This window comes from Aegilops tauschii, chromosome 2 (assembly GCF_002575655.3).
Source record: "Aegilops tauschii subsp. strangulata cultivar AL8/78 chromosome 2, Aet v6.0, whole genome shotgun sequence".
Taxonomy (NCBI): domain Eukaryota; kingdom Viridiplantae; phylum Streptophyta; class Magnoliopsida; order Poales; family Poaceae; genus Aegilops; species Aegilops tauschii.
This window is the reverse complement of record NC_053036.3, coordinates 55,736,611-55,759,951: the sequence shown is the minus strand read 5'-3', so window position 1 is coordinate 55,759,951 and position 23,341 is coordinate 55,736,611. Positions and strand designations below refer to the sequence as shown.

Genomic DNA, 23,341 nt, shown 5'->3' with positions numbered 1-23,341 from the left:
AGATGTCCCGGATCCTGGGCAAGGTGATCGTGGTCGATGAGCTCTCCCTTCGCAAGGAGGAGGATGTTCGGGTCAAGGTCAAATGCCTCGACTCCACCAAGCTTCGTGCCACCGTTCGGGTCTTCTTCAACGATTCGACCTCCGCATTGCCCCCGAGCCGCCCAACCATGTGGGGCGTCCCCGCTTCACCGACGACGGCCCCCCCGGTGGCCACCCGGGTCCTCAGGACGACTACCACGGACGCCACCACCCCCGCATCGACCGCTCTGATGAGGAGGACGGGTCGGAGGACAGCCCCTCCCGCTCTCCCTCGCCGCTTCCCCCGCCTTCCTCCTCGACCCAGGGTGGGCGACAGGCCGGGCAGTCCCTCGCTGCGCTGCCAGAGGGGCTGCTCCCGCCCCCTTCGTTGCCCCCCACCGGGGAGACCGAGGCGAGCGATACGTCCAGTGTGGGGCTCGTGGTCATCCCGGCTACCTCTCTGCGTTCGCCGGCCGCCCAGCTTGTGTCTTCCTCCTCCGCCCGGCCGCCCGCATCGCCTGTCAAGGACGCCCTCCCCGTCCAGCCGGCCAGGCCGCTCCCTGGTCTCCTCTGCGCCTCAGGTTCCTTGCCGACTCCTGCGGCCATCGACGCGCTGACATCGTCACCTCCGCCCGCGACTCCCTCGGCTCCCCCCGCCAAGGACCTGCCCCCGCCACCACCCGACCCGCAGGCCGTGACCCTGCTTCTTCAGGCACCGAGGGCTTGGGCCACCCTGGAGCGAGGTCGGACTAAATTTTTTAGTAAACTTAGCAGTAGCGGGCATTGTGAGAAGGCGCTACTGCTATGATCTGTAGCAGTAGCGCTCTTCGTATTAAGGCGTTGCTGCTATGACTACCTTGGCGGTGGGGTCGTGACAATTATAGCAGTAGCGCGGCTTTCAACAGCCGCGCTACTGCTATAATTATTTCAGCAGCGCGTTTTGTGGGAGCACGCTACTGCTACGTAGCAGCAGCGCCTTGTTTTAAAGCGCGCTGCTGGTAAGATTCTGTGTGTAGGCTTTTCCCTAGTAGTGTTATTTCACTTAATTGACAAAAACAATCTTTACTGACCAGTATAGAAAACTTGATCTTCCGCTGATCACATGCTCAATGTTGGTAAAAAGGGAAATCATGTTCAAGCTTGCTGTCGCCAATATCTCCAAAATGTTTTCTTAAGATTCATGTTCTACATTGGCAAACTTGATCTTCCATATGGCTTTCCCCTTGCAACCCTGAGAAGTAGCCATCCAAGTGAAGGTGGTACAATGCACATACCAACAACAATTATAGCTGCCAGGAGCACTAAACCGAGCACGTATGACAATCCTAAAAAAATAACAACCTCCACAGAAGGAAGATGAAGGTTAATTCCCTTTTCTGTAATTGCTGACGCACCTGCACATAAACACACGGTTTAACTTGTATTGAGACTGGCTAGTGAGTTCGTTAGGTTTTGTTGGAGCAGCTTGGATAAACTATTAATCAAGACAAGCGAGAACTGATTTGGCCTAGAATTGTGTGGAATATTCACTTTTAGAGAGAAAAGTCTATTTTAGCTAAGAAAGGGAGAAAGATAATATAGGAACTTCCAGCTGATTGTTTCTTTTCCATTAAGGAATCCAGTTTAGCCCCCACTATTAGCTAGAAGCTCATATATTCAACTCAGTACTATACAAATCAGTGATAGAAACTCCTCTACATATCTTGTACATACTTGTATGCAATTAGCATCTGTAAGCACTCATGGAGATAAGGTTTTCATAGAAAAATTTGAACTGAATATGAAATGATTAGGATGAATGCCAACAAACTGAGCTAACATAGCTCAGTTTTCTACCACTTCACGTAATTTGGTATCGCAGAGCTCACATGTTCCTGCTACAAGTGAAGGGAAACTAAAAGCTACAGATTACACATTAGTATATTTGCTACACAGGCCCAAATATAATATTTCATTACTTCCTTCTTGCATTCAGGTGGCCCCCCATCCATGTCTACGAAATGGTGTTTTAATTTTATATCACATCCCTTGAACAGTTTGAACAGAGCCCCAGAGGGGAGGGGAGCACCTTGAACCGAATGAGGAGAGATTTGCAGGGGACATTAAGCGTGAGATTAAGGGACAATTAGCATTAGTCCAACGTTTATTGTTAACATGAAGCGTATGGCTGAGATTGTTTGGATTCCAGAGACAATGGTGCTTTATATAGGGGTAGTGATATTTGTTGTACTAAGATTTCCTCTTTCTAATATCTAAGATCAGAAACATTCAATTCAATACTCATGTGCATCTCCCAAAAAAAAAAACTTAGTTTGTGAACAATATACAAGGATGCAACGTTACACTAGACAGACTCCACTTATTGATAGCTGTTTTTATTTTTTACTGAATATTGATAGCTGTTTTGACTGGATTGAGCATACATGGTTCAACCAAAGTCATGATTGATTTTGCTGATCACTACCCCATAGACAAGCATGAGTCACATGAACCAAAACTTTATCATTATTCTAGGGATGATACTAAATTGGCTTGCACTGGCCATCTGTCGTTATCTGTACAGTAAACAGCAAGCCTTCAAATTCAAAGTAGGTTGAAGCAACCAAACAATGTATGTATTGAAATGAATCCAAAATAACCATAATAGATTAGACAGGCCTGCTTCACCAAAAAAAAAAAAGACAAGCACTCAGCAGATTCATTAAAGGAGCTGAAGTAAGAGATGCTGATGGACAAGATTCATTAAAAAAGCTAACTATGAGATACTGATGGACATATGTAATAAGGCTAAACGTACCTAAGGTGGTACTACTAAACAACACATTAGTACCTTATTAGTTAACCATAGAAGAAAATGTCACGACCGTGGAGCGGACCGAGTCGCCGACGGTGAGGTAGCTACTGGGAGAGACAAGGAGGCGAGGCCATGGTGAGGAGAAGGGGAAAGTAGCTCGGGAGAGGATAAGAACAGAGAGGACGAGAGAGAGACAGCGAGAGGCTCAGAATTTCAAACTTGATCATCTACAGTGTCCTCGCTTGCTTATAAATCGCAAGCCCACACACACACACCGACTCCGGCCGAAGGCCCATGACTTACAACGCGACCCACTTGACTCGTTCAAATCTTCCCGCTTACGCCAGGGCTCCTGCGCCACTTCTCGCGCCAGCCCGCTCTTCCTGAACCTAGTGCCATCGCCTCTGCACTTACAGTACCCGCCCCTGAAGAACCAGCGTGTCCCCATGCTGGTGCATCTGGAAATCGTTGTTTCAGCACATCATAGTCCTCCCAGGTGGCCGAAGCTGCAGGTATCATTGCCCAGTTAATCAGCACTTGCAACTGAGAGGTGTTGCCCTTTTTGACCAGTCGGCGATTGAGAATTTCTTCAGGTAAAACCCCAGGAGCAGAAAGATCGATCGGAACCGGCAATGATGCAAACACTGGCGTATGATCGGGTACATGGTTCTTCAGTTGAGATACATGGAACTCTGGGTGGATCTGACTGCCTCGTGGTAATTCCAAACGATAAGCTGCTGCTCCAATCTTCTCCATAATTTTATAAGGCCCAAAATACTTCAGTGCAAGTTTGCGACAAGGACGATTCACCACTGTGGACTGAGCGTAGGGCTGTAACCTCAAATACACCATTTCGCCAGTAGAAATCTCCCTTTCGGAGCGTTTCTTGTCAGCATAGTGCTTATATTTGCACTGAGCTCTGGCCAAGTGTTCTCTGAGTGCTGGTGTATGCTGAGTGTGAGTGGCCAGCCAAGTATTAACATCAGGATTGAGAGAAGTTGGATGTCCTCTCAACTGTCCCATATTAGGAGCATAGCCATACAGAGCTTTGTAAGGTGTACACCCCAGGGAAGAATGGTATAAAGTATTGTACCAAAATTCTGCCTGAGGTAGCTAGACTGCCCATTTTGCTGGAAATTCATGTACTGCACATCTCAAATACATCTCCAGACATTGATTTACTCGTTCTGTTTGCCCATCTGTCTGTGGGTGATATGATGTGCTCATTTGCAGCTCAGTGCCCCATACTCTGAAGAGCTCCTTCCAGAAAGCACTAGTGAATATTTTGTCTCTGTCAGACACAATAGTCAGCGGCAGACCATGCAATTTAACTATATTGTTCAGAAACACCTTTGCAACAGAGGCTGCAGTAAACGGATGCTTCAAAGGAATAAAATGCCCCACTTTTGTGAAACAATCTACCACCACAAGAATAGCAGAGAACCCATCAGATTTTGGAAGACCTTCCACAAAGTCCATACTTATAGACTGCCATGGACTATCAGGCACTGGCAAAGGTTGCAGCAGTCCTGGTACTTTGCATAACTCATGCTTTGCTTGCTGACAAATGCCACACTGTTTCACAAAATTTTCCACATCAGCTTTCATGTTGGACCAACTAAACAGCTGCTTAACTCTGTGATATGTGGGTAAAATTCCAGAGTGACCACCCACAGGAGTGGAATGAAAAGCCTGAATGAGTTTAGTTTGTAGCCCAGTGTTAGCTCCCACCCAGATCTTGTGATCTTGTTTCAACAACCCTTGCTGCAAAGTAAACCCAGGACAAGCATTGGGATCTACAGCAAGCTTCTGCAACATAGAGGTGGCCACTGGATCTACAACATATGAGTTTAGAACTTCTTGTACCCACACAGGTTTGCTTGTTGACACACTTTGAGCAGCAAACAGATGTGCCACTCTGGACAATGCATCAACAGCAGTGTTTTCCACTCCTTTCCTGTACTGAATAGAGAATTGCAAACCCACCAGTTTATTCATGGCCTTTCTCTGAAGATCAGATGTGAGGTTTTGATCCCAGATGACATAAACTTTGATGGTCTGTTTTTATTACAAAAGGTGCTCTCACCAAGTAGGATCTCCACCTGTCAATTGCCATCATAATTGCTAAAAATTCCTTCTCATAAATGGATTTCTTCTGGCTGGTCACTCCCAAAGCCTTGCTATAATATGCCACAGGATGTCCTTCCTGAGATAACACTGCTCCCACCCCTGTGTTACATGCATCTGTTTCCACAGTAAATGTTTTCTCAAAGTTGGGCAGAGCTAGCACTGGTGTGGCACTCATAGTTTGTTTGAGGAGTTGAAAAGCTTGCTGAGCTGTATCAGACCATGCAAAGGCTTGCTTCTTCAAAAGGGCCGTTAGAGGTTTTGCCAATAAACCATAGTTCCTGACAAATTTCCTGTAATAGCCAGTGAGCCCCCAAAATCCTCTGAGCTCAGTCACATTTGTAGGGACAGGCCACTGTAGCATTGCTTCAGTTTTAGCAGGATCTGTAGCTACTCCCTTGTCAGAGATTATGTGGCCCAAATATTCCGGTGACTGTTGGGCAAAAGCACATTTGCTTTCTTTGACAAACAACTGTTGTTCTTTGAGTATATCAAACACTGATTGAAGATGTTCTAGATGTTCCTCCAGTGTAAAACTGAACACTAGGATATCATCCATAAATACTAGCACAAATTTCCTGTTTGCTCCAGCAAATATGAAGTTCATAACACACTGGAGAGTACCAGGAGCTGTAGCTAGTCCAAATGGCATAACTCTGAACTGAAATTGCCCATGGTGTGTTTTAAATGCTGTTTTAGATTCGTCTTCTTCTTTCATCCTGATCTGATGATATCCAGCTCTCAGGTCCAGCTTAGAAAACCACTTAGCACCTCCTAACTCATCCAGAATTTCATCTATGACTGGCATAGGAAATTTGTTTTTTATGTTACAGCATTGAGTCTCTTGTAATCCACACAAAACCTCCAAGTGCCATCCTTTTTCTTGACCAACATCACAGGAGCAGCAAAAGGACTCATACTGGGTGTGATCAGACCACTGTCCAACATCTCCTTCACTTGTCTTTCAATCTCATCTTTCTGTAGAGGGGAGTATCTGTAGGGTCTGCAGTTTACAGGCACAGTGTTTGGTAGTAAGTTGATAGTGTGATCAAACACTCTATGAGGTGGTAAACTGGTAGGTTCTTGAAATACTTCTTTGTTTCTATCCAACACTTGCTGAACTTCAGTTGGAATTTCAGTTTCAGGTGCCATTACTATTCTGTTCAGTAAAGCAGTAGCCCACACCTCATTTCCTTTTTCCCATTTCAGCAGTTGATCAGCAGACACCTCTGTAATTTCCTCTTGTTTGACAGGTAGTACACCTTGTAATCTCACTGTCTGCCCTTCATATTGAAACTGAATCCATTTGTTAGCCTAGTGACATTGCATGACACCCCACTGTTCCAGCCAATCCATACCCAGGATGATGTCATGACCTCCTAAAGGAAGTACCTGCATAGCATTAGTGAAACTATGCCCCTGCATCCACCAAGTTACTTTAGGTGCCACTTCAGTACACTGAATGGTATGCCCATTAGCAACTCTGACCTGCATTGGATGTTGTAGTTTCTCAGTTGGAACTGAAATCTTGCTCAGTAAAGCCTGATCCACGAACGTATGGGTGCTGCCTGAGTCCACTAAGATCAACACCACCTTGTTACCCACTAAAGCTCTCAACTGTATTGTTTTTGGATGAGCAGCACCTGACAATGCTGTAGCTGAATGGTTGCACACTCCTGCTGATCACCTTGTACTAAAGCATCAAGTACAGCATCTGAAATTATTTCATGGGGATCCACTAGTTCAGCTGCCTTCAGTTGAGCTCTAGGAGCAGGAGCCTGATTGCACATATGGCCAGGGGAAAATTTCTCCCCACATTTATAACACAGCCCATTGGCTCTGCGATATTCCTTAAGCAGTTTGGCTTTCCACAGTTCTCCGGTAGCCAGACTCGATTTGTTGTCAGACTTAGCATATGATGTCTTGATGAAACTTGATTTGGTGGATTTCTGTTGCAGTAGTAAACCCTCCTGAACAGAAGCATATAAAGCTGCCAATTGGACACTTGATGGAAGCAACTCCACTGATGATCTGAGCTCCTCCTTGAGACCCATGATAAACCTAGTAACCAGGAAGGTATCACTGATAGTTGTCTCATATAACTTGACTGTATACACCAACTGTAAGAATTGCTGCTTGTACTCCTCCACAGTTGCAGTCTGTTTGAGCATCATCAGGTCCTTCATCTTCTGATGGTACACATTCACATCAAACTCCTGCAGAATCGCTGCACATAATTGGTCCCAAGTGTGCAGAGCACCTGTTTGCTTAAATGCTTGGTACCAGTGAGCGGCATTATCTGTCAGATACAGCGAGGCCGACGTAAACTTAAAACTGTCAGGTATATTGTACAGCCTGAAGAACGCCTCACATTTATCAAGCCAAATCCGCACATCAGACCCGTCAAACCTAGGGAAATCCATCTTAGGCATCCATGGACGCTTTGCTACATGTTCCTCTGCTACAGGTAGCACAGGCGGAGGGAAGCCAATGGGTTTGATCGGTACCTGAACAGGACGCGGTGGAGCACGAGTTGCGCCACCAGGGCCAGCCCCCAGTATGCCATCTGACACCTCGGATGCCGTTGGCGACGAGCTCTCGCCTAACGTGTGCAGCTTCCCCGACTGAACCGCATGGAAGTGCGTCTGCTGTACCTGCCCCAGTGTGTCGCAGGAGAGGTCGACCTTGACCTGAACCTGATCCAACCGCGCTGACTGCTCAGAGATCTTCGCGTCGAGGGCGTCTAGTTGCGCGCAGATGCCGTCCACCGCCTCCCATTTGCTCTGGGCCACCCGCAGCTCGGCGAACTCCTTGAGCATCCGCTCCTGGAACGCCTCCATCTCGTCAGCGATGAAGCGCGTCTGCGGGTTGGGCTTGAAGGTCGTCGTCGTCGCGAATTTTCCCCGAATCAACCCACCTCAGGTCAGGATTTATGCAGATCGAACCCTAGGGTGATCCGCTACCGTCGCCTCGGATTTGCTAGGTACGAGACGGGAAAAAAATTCGCAGCCCGGCGCGGCGGCGGCGAGGATCGACGGCTCTGATACCAGACTGTCACGACCGTGGAGCGGACCGAGTCGCCGGCGGTGAGGTAGCTACTGGGAGAGACAAGGAGGCGAGGCCATGGTGAGGAGAAGGGGAAAGTAGCTCGGGAGAGGATAAGAACAGAGAGGACGAGAGAGAGACAGCGAGAGGCTCAGAATTTCAAACTTGATCATCTACAGTGTCCTCGCTTGCTTATAAATCGCAAGCCCACACACACACACACCGACTCCGGCCCAAGGCCCATGACTTACAGCGCGACCCACTTGACTCGTTCAAATCTTCCCGCTTACGCCAGGGCTCCTGCGCCACTTGTCGCGCCAGCCCGCTCTTCCTGAACCTAGTGCCATCGCCTCTGCACTTACAGAAAAAAGACTACACTTGCATCACCCGCAATAAACTCACATATAACATAATCAGTACTACTATTAAGGAGTGGCCAGTGTTGCTCACCTTCCAGATCACAAGAAGGTTCTCTTTCTCTTTACTGGATCATCATAGACATCATGTCGGCACCGGCGCTTGCCTTTTTCGCTCATAGAACGTCTGCAGCACAGCATAATGAACCCACTTAATCAAATCCACGACAGAACACATCAAATACGAATAGACCAAAAACATGAATGTATGGAACCCATGTAGAACTAAAGATAGGGGGAAATGACTTTAACGCCTGTAGACGCCGAGAGTTACGAGGTGTCATAAGTCTAAAGTTCAATTGTTTATGTTTAAGCTTGAATGAAAATGTTCCTTCTTTCCATTAGACAAACACACGTACTAGCTTCAACGCCCTACCTAACAGTGAAATCTAAGATCAGACAACATGGCTTATTGATCATGATTTCTGTTTTCTTAAATCATGTCAATAATCGTAGTGAGCTACTAGGACACATGATCCAGGTGCAAAATATATCTATGTACACGTAGCAAAGAAATCAAGTAATTCATGAGGTAGGATTCACAACTTAAAAAAAAAATTACAAATGCCTGTCCTTGTCCATCCACGGCTCATGATTAGGACCACCGAATGTGAAACCACAGCCATGACCGATGAAAGACAAGTGTGGATAAGCAAACTGGAAAAATACTGCTTTTATATTCAGGACGAGACATACCTATATCGTTCCTGCTGTCGCACGCGTACCCTAATCCTTCTTGCAAATTCCACCAAATTTTCAAAAATTACACTTCCTTGCACATAAACATGCCTGCCATCGGAAAAAATAACCATGCCAACAAAGTTCCCATCACCGTCAAAGAGTGGCTCGCCATCACCAGCCTAGCACATAAAAGAGCGAAAATCAACAAGGTTTGCATCAAACAAAGTAAAAGTGGCATCTAATGGGGCACAGATTAGGTCATTCTGATTCCTCGAAATAAATTATTCATTTATTTCCTCTACCATGTAAGGAAGATACAAACTGACAACATACCTTGCAAAGCACAGTCTCGGAAGGCGTTGAAACTTTTTTACTCAGGATCTCTTTTACAGCCGTCGCTCCACCAGAGTCATTAAAGTGTACGGCTACTACGACAATGAGGGGCGGAATTTCCAACCCATGGTGGAGATGTACTTCACAAACATCAAGGAACCCTGTCACTTTGACAACAGCAGCCCTAACAGTCCCGTCATCTTACTCACATTCCTCCAAGCACCCAGGGGCAACATTACTAAATGCATCGCGCACTTGAATCTGAAATGACAACAAAGCAAGAAGAGAATATAGAATTGCCACAATTATAATGACTTAAAATGAACAGCAGAACAAGCAAAATGGGGAAATAGTTAATTACCAACCTTCATGGCAGAGCTGGATTTTGTTTTGTCCCTCATAGCTGCAGCCAAATTTGTTGAGGTCAACACTTTTGTGCAAGACGGATTGTGTTCTATAGGAAGGCCGGAGCATAAAAACACAATGGTGTCTCCTACAAAAGATCAAAAGTTAACTGCTACTGCAGATCAATGTGTGTTTAGGGAATTCAGAAGCTTAAAAAAGCAAGATCACCATCAAACAAGTAAATCCAGACGACACCACGGGTCGTTTTGGATGGAGCTCCACCGGAACAGTCGGAGACATCTCGAGCAGAACCACTAGAGCTGCCAAGTCCGGCAGTATCAGTAGCACCTGAACCTACTTAAAATAAATATAACATAAAACCACAATTGTAAGTGCTCTCACTGAGTTGTTAAAAACGTGTGCAAAAAGCAGGGGAAAAAAGTGACCAGCTGACCTGGAGGCAATGACTCAATCAACTTTCCAACACTATTGCAAGTTCTTAGGTTCTCATTTGAGCTCGGCTTCGAGTCAGCCTTGCTGGTTATTAGCTCCTCATTTGTACTCCTTGTGAGATCATCACCGCATCTCATAGATGTCGGCATCTTTCCAAATCCTAGAGCAGGACGAAATCAAGGCAAAATACTAGGTGATTAGTAGCCAGCAAAAAGCAAGGCTGTAAAACCAATCAGCTCACACGCTTGAAAAGATTGCTACGTAATATAGTTACTTCAAAGCATATGACGATGGTTATTGAATTAGTACAAAGCTAGCCTTATATGTAGGAGATGAGAGGTTAATTATAGTTTGTGCTGCATGGTGTTACATCCACAGGTTGGTTCGTGTCAAATTCGGGACAGGAACAAGGAAGCAAGAGATGTATCCGACAGAGAAACATCGAGGGAAAAATCTGACTCGCCGAGAAGAGAAGGCACACAATCAGTCACCAATCAGAAGCTAAGCAACATTTAAAAGTAATAGGGAATGCCGTGTATATATGCGACTGGAACTCATGAGATCGCCGACGCCTTCCTGTCCGCGCATCCGGCGAGCTAGCTAGGGTTAGGTTTCGGGGTTGATGGCAGGGTTAGAGGGAGGCCCTGGATGTCAGCCGGCGAAGGAGCTGCTTGTGGACTGAGGAGGAGGGTGGGTCGGGGTTGAGGGAGGAGTGGACAGCTCACCGAAGAGGAGGGAGACGGAGGACGAAGTCGCCGTGGTCGGAGACGAAGCACGAGCGGAGGCGACTCGATCTCGCGGCGGCTGTAGGTTGGACAAGTTCGAAAGTCCTATACTCAACCCGAGCGCAGTTGCACGCTTCATAAAAAATTCGGGACAACGTATTAGGCGACCTGCGCGCCAAATAGGAAGGAAACGCGCGCCCCCCGATCCCACAAAGCAAGCGCTTTTGGGCCCGCACATGTACAGGAAGGGACGCCCCTGTTTTCTCCATTTCGTTTTTTCTTTTCTGTTTTTCTTCTTTAAAATAACACTGCATTTCAAAAAATATCCAAATTTGAAAATATATGAGAAATCATAAAATGGTCATGAATTCAGAAATTGTTCATGATTTTGAAAAATGTTCAGGAAACTATAAAATCTTCGAGTATTCAAAAAATGTTTGAGAATTTTGAAGACATTCATGATTTTTTTAAATGCTCAAAAACATTTAGAAAAAGCAAATTAAAATAATGTTTCCCAATTTCAAAAAATAAATTTAAAAGAAATTTTTCATTGATTTAAAAAATGTTCATCCATTTCAAAAAATAAATTTATTTTAAAAAATGATCGTAACTTTTAAAACATTGTTCGCAAAATTCAAAAAATGTTCGCAAAATTATAATAAATGATCGTGATTTCGAAACATTGTTGGGAAATTGTACGAAATGTTCACAAATTGGGAAAAAAATTACAATTTCCTAAAATGTTCACAAATTTGAAAAGTTATCATTATTTTCTTTTATGTTCACGAATTTGAAATATGTTCGAAAATGGAAAAAAAATAAAAGTAAAAAGAGGGGGATAATAAAATAAATAAAAGATTTAAAATAAAAGAAAAAGGAAAATAATGAAAAAGAAAAATTAAAAAAGAATAACATAAATTAGAAAAGAAAAAAAGGAAATAGATAAAAGAAAGAAAAACAAAGAAATGAAGAAATACTATTACAGGGAAGGTTCTAGAATGCATATCCTATATTCTATATCCTCTATTTTTAAATAGTTGCAACCCACTACCTATTTTTCCTCTTCATGCAACTATGCTACATCATCAAGTCATGCATGTGGTCAAGTTACAATTCGCATGCAACCATGTCACCTCAACAACCATGCATGTTAATTTGTTCCACTTATTTTTTGTGCGGGCATAGATGGTCATGTTACACTTTTTGTAGCATGACCTGTACAAATATATGTAAGTCATGTTACACATTTTGTAGAAATGCCCTAGAAATTGGCAATGGCTCCTAGGTGCATATGCACCCATTGTCTAAATACACATTTTGAAAAGTTAAAAAATTTCGAACAAAAATCCCGTGTGTATATCCGGACATTCTTTATGCGTGCACAATGTTTTCGGTGGGAAACGGGGTTTTTTGTGGCTTGTGTAAAAAAGACAATTTTCGATAGTTCATTACAACTATTAATTTTGCATTTTTTTATCTTTTTTACACTAGCAACAAAAAACGTCGTTTTTCACCGAAACTTTGTGCAAGCATATAAAATGTCCGGATATACCCACGAAATTTTTGTTCCGATTTTTTCAACTTTTCAAAATGTGTATTTAGATAATGGGTGCGTATGCACCTAGGAGCCAAAACACCGCGTCCGCATATATTCGTACATTGTAGCAAATATATGTAGGCCGTGTTACACTTTTTTTTATTAAAAATGGCTCTCTGTTTGACTTCAATCCAATAGATTTATTCTTTTATACAACATTTTGTCACATGCTTCATATACTTTATTGTTTTCAATATGTATCCGCAAAGTATTCTTAAATTTATTTTCGCAATAGTTTTAGTTTCTAGCTTCTATGTATACATATGTTTTACCAAGGTTCCCGCAGCAACGCGCGGGGCATTATCTAGTTCTTAGAAAGTTCATCCCCACTATAAGCAATTTCTCTCAACATGCGGCCATCTAACTCACCAAGTGTGCCATGTCAGCATCCACTAACACTATTTTTCAACCATGCACCGCAACCATTAACTTTAATATTTTTCAATCATGCATCAAATCCATTACTTTTAATTCTTACAATACTTACTCTTCTACCCCCACCAAGTTAGCATGTCTGCCACATCATAATTGGTCAAGTGAAATATCCACATCATGCATTTTAGACAAATTCATGTCATTACCGTGTCTTATTCATGTGTGTTGGGGATATAACTATTGAGTATAAACCGCCCAGGAGGGGCCGGAGTATACTCATGATGATTTACCAGTATTGAAGCCCATGAAGACATAGAAGATGGCGACTTACAAAGGAGACTTAATAAAAAGGTCCAAAGCCCAGGCGGGTTAGGGCCCATAGATGTAAACCGCCATAGGTGTATGACTTGTATTGTAAGGTAGAAAAGAGTAGATACCGAGCCGGACACGTTTATGAGCCGGCCGGGATCCTGTGAACCGCCGGGCGTCAACCTGTGTATATAAAGGGACGACCCGGCGGCGGTTTAGGGACAAGAAACAAGAGATCGAGAGCCAGGTTAAGCGTATTCGCTCCCTGGTCATCGAAACCCTAAGTAATACCACCTCAAACTGGATTAGGCCTTTACCTTCACCGCAAGGGGCCGAACCAGTATAAACTCCCCGTGTCCTTTGTCCTGTTTAACCCCTTTAAGCTAATCTCGTTGTGATGGCTCCATGACTAAGTCCTTGCACTAGGACATCTGCCGTGACAACCCCACGACAGTTGGCGCCCACCGTGGGGCTATCGCACGATGGTTTCAAGTTCTTAGAGGGAAATTTTGAAGGGATCAAGGGATACGCCGTGGGCCGGATGACCAAGAGTCGTCGCAGCAAGCTCTACATCGACGACGCAGGCTGGGGCCCCAAGGCCGGCTCAATTGAGTACGGATATCGGGTCCCCTTCGGCGGAGTTCACGTCTTCATTGGCAAGATCGGCGAACCGGGCCCTGAGTCGGACATCTGCACCGACATCCTCGAGACGGCTCAGCGTGCGAGACCCGCCCGGGTTCGGTCCGCCATGAATCGTGCCTTCGTGGGATTCATCCATGGAGCGGAATCTGTGGATAGATCGGCATCTGGTGACGAGACGGTTGTCTATTCCGATGGTGAGTCATCCACCAGTGAGACCGAGTCAATGTATCAACTGCAAGACGGCCAGCTTGGGGGCTGTTCCGATGGCGACAGTATTCCGGACCCCTATAAGCCGCCGAACAGGGTCGCGATCTTCATGGCCGGAACACAGCCGGTGCAGCACTCATCAACTGCAGCAGAGATGATTTCCGGATCAGCAGCAGCCATGGTTGCCGGGGCAGGGGGCCCTGTGCGCCCGCCGGCTCAAGTCTTAACCGACTTGTTGGATAAGCTGACAACATTGTTAACAACGGTGGTTAATCCGGCCGATCAGGATCAGCATAACGCGGCAGTTGCAAAGTTGCGGGATGAGATAGCACAGGCCAAGGAAGAGCTGAGCATAGAAAACACTAGGATGGCCGCAGAGCAGGCCGCTTTGGATGTTCAGGCGCAGCGGGTTCAATCAGAGTCTTTCCGGCTCATGCTAGATCAGAACGCGTCGAACGATGTCATGAGGAGAAGGCATCGGACCCGCCTGCCGCCGGTTTACGAGGCGAGAAATCTCTTTAACACGCCCGGAGCAGGGACCAGTAGCCAGCCAGTGGTAAACCGGGTTGAAACACCTGGAACGGGGGCGCCGGTTCAGCCGCGCACGACGGACCCGCCTCGTCAAGACAATATCCCGCCGCAGCACGTGCCGGCGCCACCGGGTCATTATTCTAACCCCTTGGATAACATGATCGCTGCCGCATCACGATTGGCGGCTCTCCCAGTCGAAGGCGAGTCTCCAACAGCGGTTGAGATGTGAAGGGCTAGAGAGCTTCTTCAGACGGCTTTGGTTCAGCAGCAGGCTTATTCTTACAGTGGTGATAGGATTCATTCAACCCCTCGCCCAAGCCGGAGTTATAGCAGGCATATTGAGGAACCGACCATGTCAAGCAGTGGATGGAACCGTAACCCGCCCCGTGGACATAACCCGACAGGTGGTGGGGTTAATGCCTAGAACGCCGTGGATCAAGGAAGAGCGCGTCGGGAGGCCGAACTGGCGGCCCAGTATGCGGTTCATTAGCATTCCCCGGTTCGTCCGACAACTTCGGTGAAGACAGGTGTGACCTTCAGGACTCTTGGTGTGCCGTGTTTGGTGCCGGCTTTGCGTAACGTACGTTTGCCCAAGGATTTCAATGGTCCCCGTAAGGTGCCCAGCTACACTGCCGATTTACCTCCTGAGACATGGGTTGAGAGTTATGAGATGGCAATGGAACTGTTGGATGTTGACGATGCAACATGTGCTAAGTACTTCACCATGATGTTGGAAGGGACAGCTCGTACTTGGTTGAAGGGGTTGCCAGCCAACTCCATTGGGTCATGGGCCGAGTTAAAAGCCCGGTTTATCCAGAATTTTAAAGATACGTGCAAGTAGCCTATGTCAATCGTGGATTTGGCCTCCTGTGTCCAAGAAGAAGGTGAATCGACGACCCATTGGGTGCGCCGGGTTCCAACAATCCTGCACTCATCAGATCGTATCAATGCCGATTCAGCAGTCTTAACGTTGGAGAACAATTGTCGTTTCACGCCCTTGAAACAGAAATTAGGGCGGCTCAAACGTCACTGCAATGACATGGGGACACTCATGGCGGCTCTGGTTAAGTATGCTGACTCTGATGGTACGAAGGACCCCCGAGTCTGATGATGAAAAGGTGGGAAAGGGAAAGAAGAGTAGCAGCACCAGGGGGCAGCAGCATAATCCGGTGAACCATGGAAACAACGATAAGCGCAAAGCTGATAATAGTTTGGACTTTGTGGCTAACACCAATACGCAGAATAATGGTCAGCGTCGTAAGGGTAAACCGCCCCCACGGACTGGGGGGGTCAGGCCTCAATCTTGAGCAGCTGCTGAATCAGCCCTGCCCAAGACATGGGACGCGGGAAAGACCGTCTGGGCACCTCTGGAAGGATTGCTTCATCATGAAGGAGTTCAAAAATTCCAATCTTTTTCAAGACAATCATGGGCCGGGTGGTGGCTTAGGATCCGGCTCTCATGGACCGGGTTATGGCGGTGGCGGTTCTAGCTCTGGATTCCAAGGTAATCAAGGCAATCAGGGTGGCTACCATCAACAATCAGGTCAGGGGAATCAACAGCAGCAATCTGGGTATCAGAGTAACCCAAAGCAGTTGAATAGTGGGCAGTGCCATGTTTTCACCACAAGTTTATGCAAACAGGATTAGAAGCTTCATAAAAGGGCGGTGAACGCCGTTGAACCGGCAGTTCCCCGTTACTTGCGTTGGTCTGAGCAGCCCATTGTGTGGAGTCGAGAGGATCACCCGCCCCAGGTTGATAATCCGGGTCACCTAGCGTTGGTGGTCGCACCTCAAGTTGGAGGGTATAAGTTCACCAAGGTACTCACGGACGGAGGGAGCAGCATCAATATCCTTTATTATGAAACTTTCCGTCGCATGGGGTTGACAGATAAAAATCTTAAACCGTCGAACACTGTTTTCCACGGCGTGGTGCCAGGTAAATCGGCGTATCTAGTTGGTAAGATAGCTTTGGAAGTTGCTTTTGGAGATGATCATGACTCTAGGTCGGAGACGTTGACCTTTGAAGTGGTGAAAATCAAGAGCCCTTATCATGCCCTGTTTGGACAGCCGGCTTATGCTAAGTTCATGGCCAGGCCTTGTTATGTTTATCTACAGCTCAAGATGTCGGGTTACAAGGGAACTATCACTGTGCACGAAAGCCAGAAGATCGCTTTGGAGTGCGAGGAAGGTGATGCAGCCTATGCTGAGGCGGTTTGTGCAACGGAGGAGTTAAAATTTTATAAAGACGATGTTGATCCGGCGGACATGACATCTTTGAAAAAGCCAACCATAGAGCATGACCCAGTTTTGAAGTTTAAGTCAGCAGATGATACTAAGATGGTTGATTTCGTTCCTGGCGGTTCATCCAAGCAGTTCAGCATCAGTGCTAACCTGGATCCGAAATAGGAAAGCGCGCTCATCGAGTTCATCCATGAGAACCGAGACATCTTTGCATGGAAACCTTCTGACATGCCAGGTGTATCGAGGGAACTCGCTGAGCACACTCTCAATATTGATCCCAAGTTTAAACCGGTCAAGCAGTTTCTTTGTCGTTTTAATGAAGAAAGGCGTAAGGCCATTGGTGAAGAGGTAGCCCGGCTCTTGGTAGCTGGGTTTATTGTGGAAGTTTTTCATCCTAAGTGGTTGGCTAACCCGATGCTAGAACTACACGGATTTAAACAAGGCTTGTCCGGCTGATCCTTTTTCACTCCCTCGTATTGATCAGATTATTGATGCTACGGCGGGTTGTGAGCGTTTGAGTTTTTTGGATGCTTATTCTGGTTATCATCAGATCAAGATGGCGGTTAAGGACCAGGAGAAGACAGCTTTTATAACTCCCTTTGGAGCCTTCTGCTATGTGTCTATGCCTTTTGGGCTCAAGAGTGCCCAGGCAACTTACCAGCAATGTGTGCACAATTGTCTTCACAATCAGATTGGGCGCAATGTTCATGCTTATGTAGATGACATTGTGGTGAAGTCAAGAAAGAAGGAGACCCTGATTGATGATTTGAAGGAGACGTTTGACAATTTCCGGGTCTACAAGATGATGCTTAACCCGGCCAAATGTGTCTTTGGTGTACCAGCAGGCAAGCTCTTGGCCTTCCTGGTCTCCAACAGAGGGATTGAAGCTAACCTGGAGAAGATCAAGGTCATTACTTCTTTGGCTATACCAGCGTGTGTTAACGATGTTCAGTGTCTGGCGGGTCGTATTGCGGCTCTGAGCCGGTTCATAAGCCGGCTGGGTGAGAAGGCTATTCCTCTTTATCAGATGATGAAGAAGACGGATCACTTTGTTTGGAGTGATGCTGCTAATCAAGCATTTGAGGATCTGAAGAAATAGTTGGCTGAGCCACCCGTTCTTGCTGCTCCTATTGATAAAGAGCCGTTATTGTTATATGTGGCTGCTAATGCCCGGGCTATCAGCGTAGCCATTGTGGTGGAACGGAAGGAGGCAGGCAAAGAGTACCCGGTTCAGAGGCCGGTTTACTACAACAATGAGGTGTTGATCGAGTCCAAGCAGAGGTATCCGCATTGGCAGAAGCTTGTATATGGGGTGTTTATGGCCAGTCGGAAGCTTAAGCAATACTTTTTGGGTCGTCCTATCACTGTGGTTAGTTCTACTCCCTTAGGGGATATCATTCAAAACAGAGAAGCCACAGGTCGAATAGCCAAGTGGGCCATTGAGCTTGGACCTCATGGTTTGAAATATATGCCTCGCACGGCCATCAAGTCTCAAGCACTGGTGGATTTCATCAATGACTGGACAGAGCTACAGATGCCTGAGGAAAAACCGGATAACACGTATTGGACTATTCACTTTGATGGGTCCAGGCAATTGGAGGGCTCGGGGGCTGGAGTTGTGCTAGCTTCCCCTCGAGGTGATAAATTTTGTTATGTTCTCCGTTTGATGTTCCCTTGCACTAACAATGCAGCTGAATATGAGGCCTTGCTCCACGGTCTTCGGATGGCTAAGGAGATGAACTTAAGCCGGGTAAGGTGCTTTGGTGACTCCGATTTGGTGGCTCAACAAGTCTCTGTACCTGGGATTCTAAGGATCCACTCATGGCGGCTTATCGACGAGAGGTGGACGTTATTGCTGGTCACTTCAAGGGTCATCAAGTTGAGCATGTGGATCAGAGAAAAACTGAAGCGGCTGATGCCTTAAGCCGGTTGGGTTCTCAACGTAAACCGGTGCCGCCTAATGTCTTTATTGACGTTTTGCATAACCCGTCGGTCAAGATACCTACAGAGGAGGATTTGGCTATTCCTGACCCAGAAGCTCAGTTGGTGGCAGCCATTCATGCTATTCCTGATTGGACAGTCCCTTATTTGGCTTATATGACCTGGGGCGAGTTACCTGAGGATGAAACTTTAGCCAGGCAGATAACCCGGCAGTCTAAGTCAATGACAATTGTCAATGGAGAGCTGCATCATTGCAGTGTTACAGGGGCTTTTCAACATTGTGTTTCTCCAGAAGAGGGCCATGAGATTTTGCGTGAGATTCATGAAGGGGACTGTGGTCATCATGCCGGTTCAAAGTCTCCCGTGGCTAAAGCCTTTCGTCATGGATTTTATTGGCTGATAGCTCATGCAGATGCTAAGGATCTGGTCAGTAAATGTGATGGTTGTCAGAAGTTTTCACGACGCGCCCATGTGCCGGCTCAAGAATTGAGGATGATTCCAATTACTTGGCCATTTGCAGTTTGGGGGCTGGATATGGTTGGACCTTTCAAAAGGTCCAAGGACAAAAAGACACACCCCCTGGTGGCGGTCGACAAATTTACAAAGTGGGTTGAGGCAGAGCCGGTCAGTAAATGTGACGCGGCTACGGCAGTTCAGTTCATGAAAAAGGTGATTTTCCGTTTTGGCTTTCCCCACAGTATCATAACTGATAATGACACTAATCTGTCCAAGGGTGCTATGAAAGAATTTTGTCAACGTGAGCACATCCGGCTTGATGTGTCATCAGCGACTCACCCCCAATCTAATGGTCAAGCTGAGAGAGCCAATCAAGAGATTTTGCGAGGCATCAAGCCCCGGCTTATGGTTCCCCTGCAGAAGACGCCGGGTTGTTGGGTGGAAGAGTTACCTTGGTGTTATGGAGCATTAATACCACCCCCAACAGGTCTACGGGTTACACGCCTTTCTTCATGGTTTACGGAGCAGAGGCGGTTCTCCCTAGTGACATCGGTCATGACTCGCCCCGCGTGGCGGCTTATGTTGAAGCTGACAATGAAAAAGCACGTCAGGAAGCACTTGACCTATTAGATGAGGAGCGTGACATCGCAGCGGCCGTTCGGCGATTTACTGATACGTCTCCAATGTATCTATAATTTTTGATTGTTCCATGCTATATTATATTCTGTTTTGGACATTAATGGGCTTTATTATACACTTTTATATTATTTTTGGGACTAACCTATTAACCGGAGGCCCAGCCCAGAATTGCTGTTTTTTGCCTATTTCAGAGTTTCGCAGAAAAAGAATATCAAACGGAGTCCAAACGGAATGAAACCTTCGGGAACGTGATTTTCGGAACGAACATGATCCAGAGGACTTGGACCCTACGTCAAGACATCAACCAGGAAGGCATGAGGTAGGGGTGCGTGCCTACCCCCCAGGGTGCGCCCTCCACCCTCATGGGCCCCATGTTGCTCCACCGACGTACTTCTTCCTCCTATATATACCTACGTACCCCCAAACTACCAGAGACGGAGCCAAAAACCTAATTCCACCGCCGCAACCTTCTGTACCTGTGAGATCCCATCTTGGGGCCTTTTCCGGAGCTCCGCCGGAGGGGGCATCGATCACGGAGGGCTTCTACATCAACACCATAGCCTCTCCAATGATGTGTGAGTAGTTTACCTCAGACCTTCGGGTCCATAGTTATTAGCTATATGGCTTCTTCTCTCTTTTTGGATCTCAATACAATGTTCTCCCCCTCTCTCGTGGAGATCTATTCGATGTAATCTTCTTTTGCGGTGTGTTTGTTGAGACCGATGAATTGTGGGTTTATGATCAAGTTTATCTATGAACAATATTTGAATCTTCTCTGAATTCTTTTATGTATGATTGGTTATCTTTGCAAGTCTCTTCGAATTATCAGTTTGGTTTGGCCTACTAGATTGATCTTTCTTGCAATGGGAGAAGTGCTTAGCTTTGGGTTCAATCTTGCGGTGTCCTTTCCCAGTGACAGTAGGGGCAGCAAGGCACGTATTGTATTGTTGCCATCGAGGATAACAAGATGGGGTTTATATCATATTACATGAGTTTATCCCTCTACATCATGTCATCTTACTTAAAGCGTTACTCTGTTCTTATGAACTTAATACTCTAGATGCATGCTGGATAGCGGTCGATGTGTGGAGTAATAGTAGTAGATGCAGGCAGGAGTCGGTCTACTTGTCTCGGACGTGATGCCTATATACATGATCATACCTAGACATTCTCATAACTATGCTCAATTCTGTCAATTGCTCAACAGTAATTTGTTCACCCACCGTAATACTTATGCTCATGAGAGAAGCCACTAGTGAAACCTATGGCCCCCGGGTCTATTTTCCATCATATTAATCTTCCAACACTTCGCTATTTTTATTACCCTTTATTTTACTTTGCATCTTTATCATAAAAATACCAAAAATATTATCTTATCATATCTATCAGATCTCACTCTCGTAAGTGACCGTGAAGGGATTGACAACCCCTTTATTGCGTTGGTTGCGAGGATTTATTTGTTTGTGTAGGTGCGAGGGACTTGTGCGTGGCCTCCTACTGGATTGATACCTTGGTTCTCAAAAACTAAGGGAAATACTTACGCTACTTTCCTGCATCACCCTTTCCTCTTCAAGAGAAAACCAACGCAGTGCTCAAGAGGTAGCAAGAAGGATTTTTGGCGCCGTTGCCGGGGAGTCTACGCAAAAGTCTACATACCAAGTACCCATCACAAAACCTTATCTCCAGCATTACATTATTTGCCATTTGCCTCTCGTTTTCCTCTCCCCCACTTCACCCTTGCCGTTTTATTTGCCCTCTCTTTTCCGTTCGCCTCTTTTTCGCTTGATTCTTGTTTGCTCGTGTGTTGGATTGCTTGCTTGTCACTATGGCTCAAGACAATACTAAATTGTGTGACTTTTCCAATACCAACAACAATGATTTCCTTAGCACAACGATTGCTCCTCTTACCGAAGCTGAATCTTGTGAAATTAATACTGCTTTGTTGAATCTTGTCATGAAAGATCAATTTGCCTGCCTTCCTAGTGAAGATGCCACTACCCATCTAAATAGCTTTGTTGATTTGTGTGATATGCAAAAGAAGAAAGACGTGGATAATGATATTGTTAAATTGAAGCTATTTCCTTTTTCGCTTAGAGATCGTGCTAAAACTTGGTTTTCGTTTTTGCCTAAAAATAGTATTGATTCTTGGAATAAGTGCAAAGATGCTTTTATCTCTAAGTATTTCCCTCCCGCTAAGATCATCTCTCTTAGAAACGATATTATGAATTTTAAGCAACTTGATCATGAACATGTTGCACAAGCTTGGGAGAGGATGAAATTAATGATACGTAATTGCCCTACTCATGGTTTGAATTTATGGATGATTATACAAAATTTTTATGCTAGATTGAATTTTCCTTCAAGAAATCTTTTAGATTCGGCCGCGGGAGGCACTTTTATGGAAATCACTTTAGGAGAAGCTACTAAACTCCTAGATAATATTATGGTTAAATATTCTCAATGGCACACCGAAAGATCTACTAATAAAAAAGTGCATGGGATAGAAGAAATCAATGTTTTGAGTGGAAAGATGGATGAGCTTATGAAATTATTTGCTAATAAAAGTGTCTCTTCTGATCCTAATGATATGCCTTTGTCTACTTTGATTGAGAATAATAATGAATCTATGGATGTGAATTTTGTTGGTAGGAATAATTTTGGTAACAACGCGTATAGAGGAAACTTTAATCCTAGGCCGTACCCTAGTAATTCCTCTAATAATTATGGTAATTCCTACAACAATTCTTATGGAAATTTTAATAAGATGCCTTCTGAATTTGAGACTAGTGTTAAAGAATTATGAATTCGCAAAAGAATTTCAATGCTTTGCGTGAAGAAAAATTGCTTAAAGTTGACGAATTGGCTAGGAACATTGATAGAATTTCTCTTGATGTTAATTCTTCGAAACTTAGATCTATTTCACCTAAGCATGATATCAATGAGTCTCTCAAAGGTATGAGAATTTCCATTGATGAGTGCAAAGAAAGAACCGCTAGGATGCGAGCTAAGAAAGATTGCTTTGTGAAAGCGTGTTCTTCTAATTTCTATGAAAATAAAGATGAAGATCTAAAAGTTATTGATGTGTCCCCTATTAAATCTTTGTTTAGCAATATGAATCTTGATAATGATGGGACTGAATATGATCCACCTTTACCTAGAAGGCGTTCCAAAAATTCTGAGTTTTTAGATCTTGATGCAAAAATTGGTAAAAGTGGGATTGAAGAAATCAAAACTCTAGATATTAATGCACCCACTATTTTGGATTTCAAGGAATTTAATTATGATAATTTCTCTTTGATAGATTGTATTTCCTTGTTGCAATCCGTGCTAAATTCTCCACATGCTTACACTCAACACAAAGCTTTTACTAAACATATCGTTGATGCTTTAATGCAATCTTATGAAGAAAAACTTGAGTTGGAAGTTTCTATCCCCAGAAAACTTTATGATGAGTGGGAACCTACTA

General features: G+C 45.2%; 1 long non-coding RNA gene across 2 annotated transcripts; it reads right to left on the bottom strand.

Moving 5' to 3' along the window:
• Positions 1–3,014: 3,014 nt before the first annotated feature.
• Positions 3,015–11,077, bottom strand: LOC109784570 (uncharacterized). Of its 2 annotated transcripts, none has more exons than XR_005770490.2 (8): positions 10,938–11,077; positions 10,214–10,372; positions 9,988–10,113; positions 9,780–9,907; positions 9,415–9,675; positions 9,097–9,260; positions 8,435–8,527; positions 3,015–3,216 (listed from the first exon to the last, which is right to left on the bottom strand). It is a non-coding gene; the product is annotated as an uncharacterized lncRNA (long non-coding RNA). The 2 variants fall into 2 exon arrangements; XR_005770489.3 differs by lacking the exon at positions 3,015–3,216 and adding an exon at positions 8,145–8,336.
• Between the last annotated feature and the right edge of the window lie 12,264 nt (positions 11,078–23,341).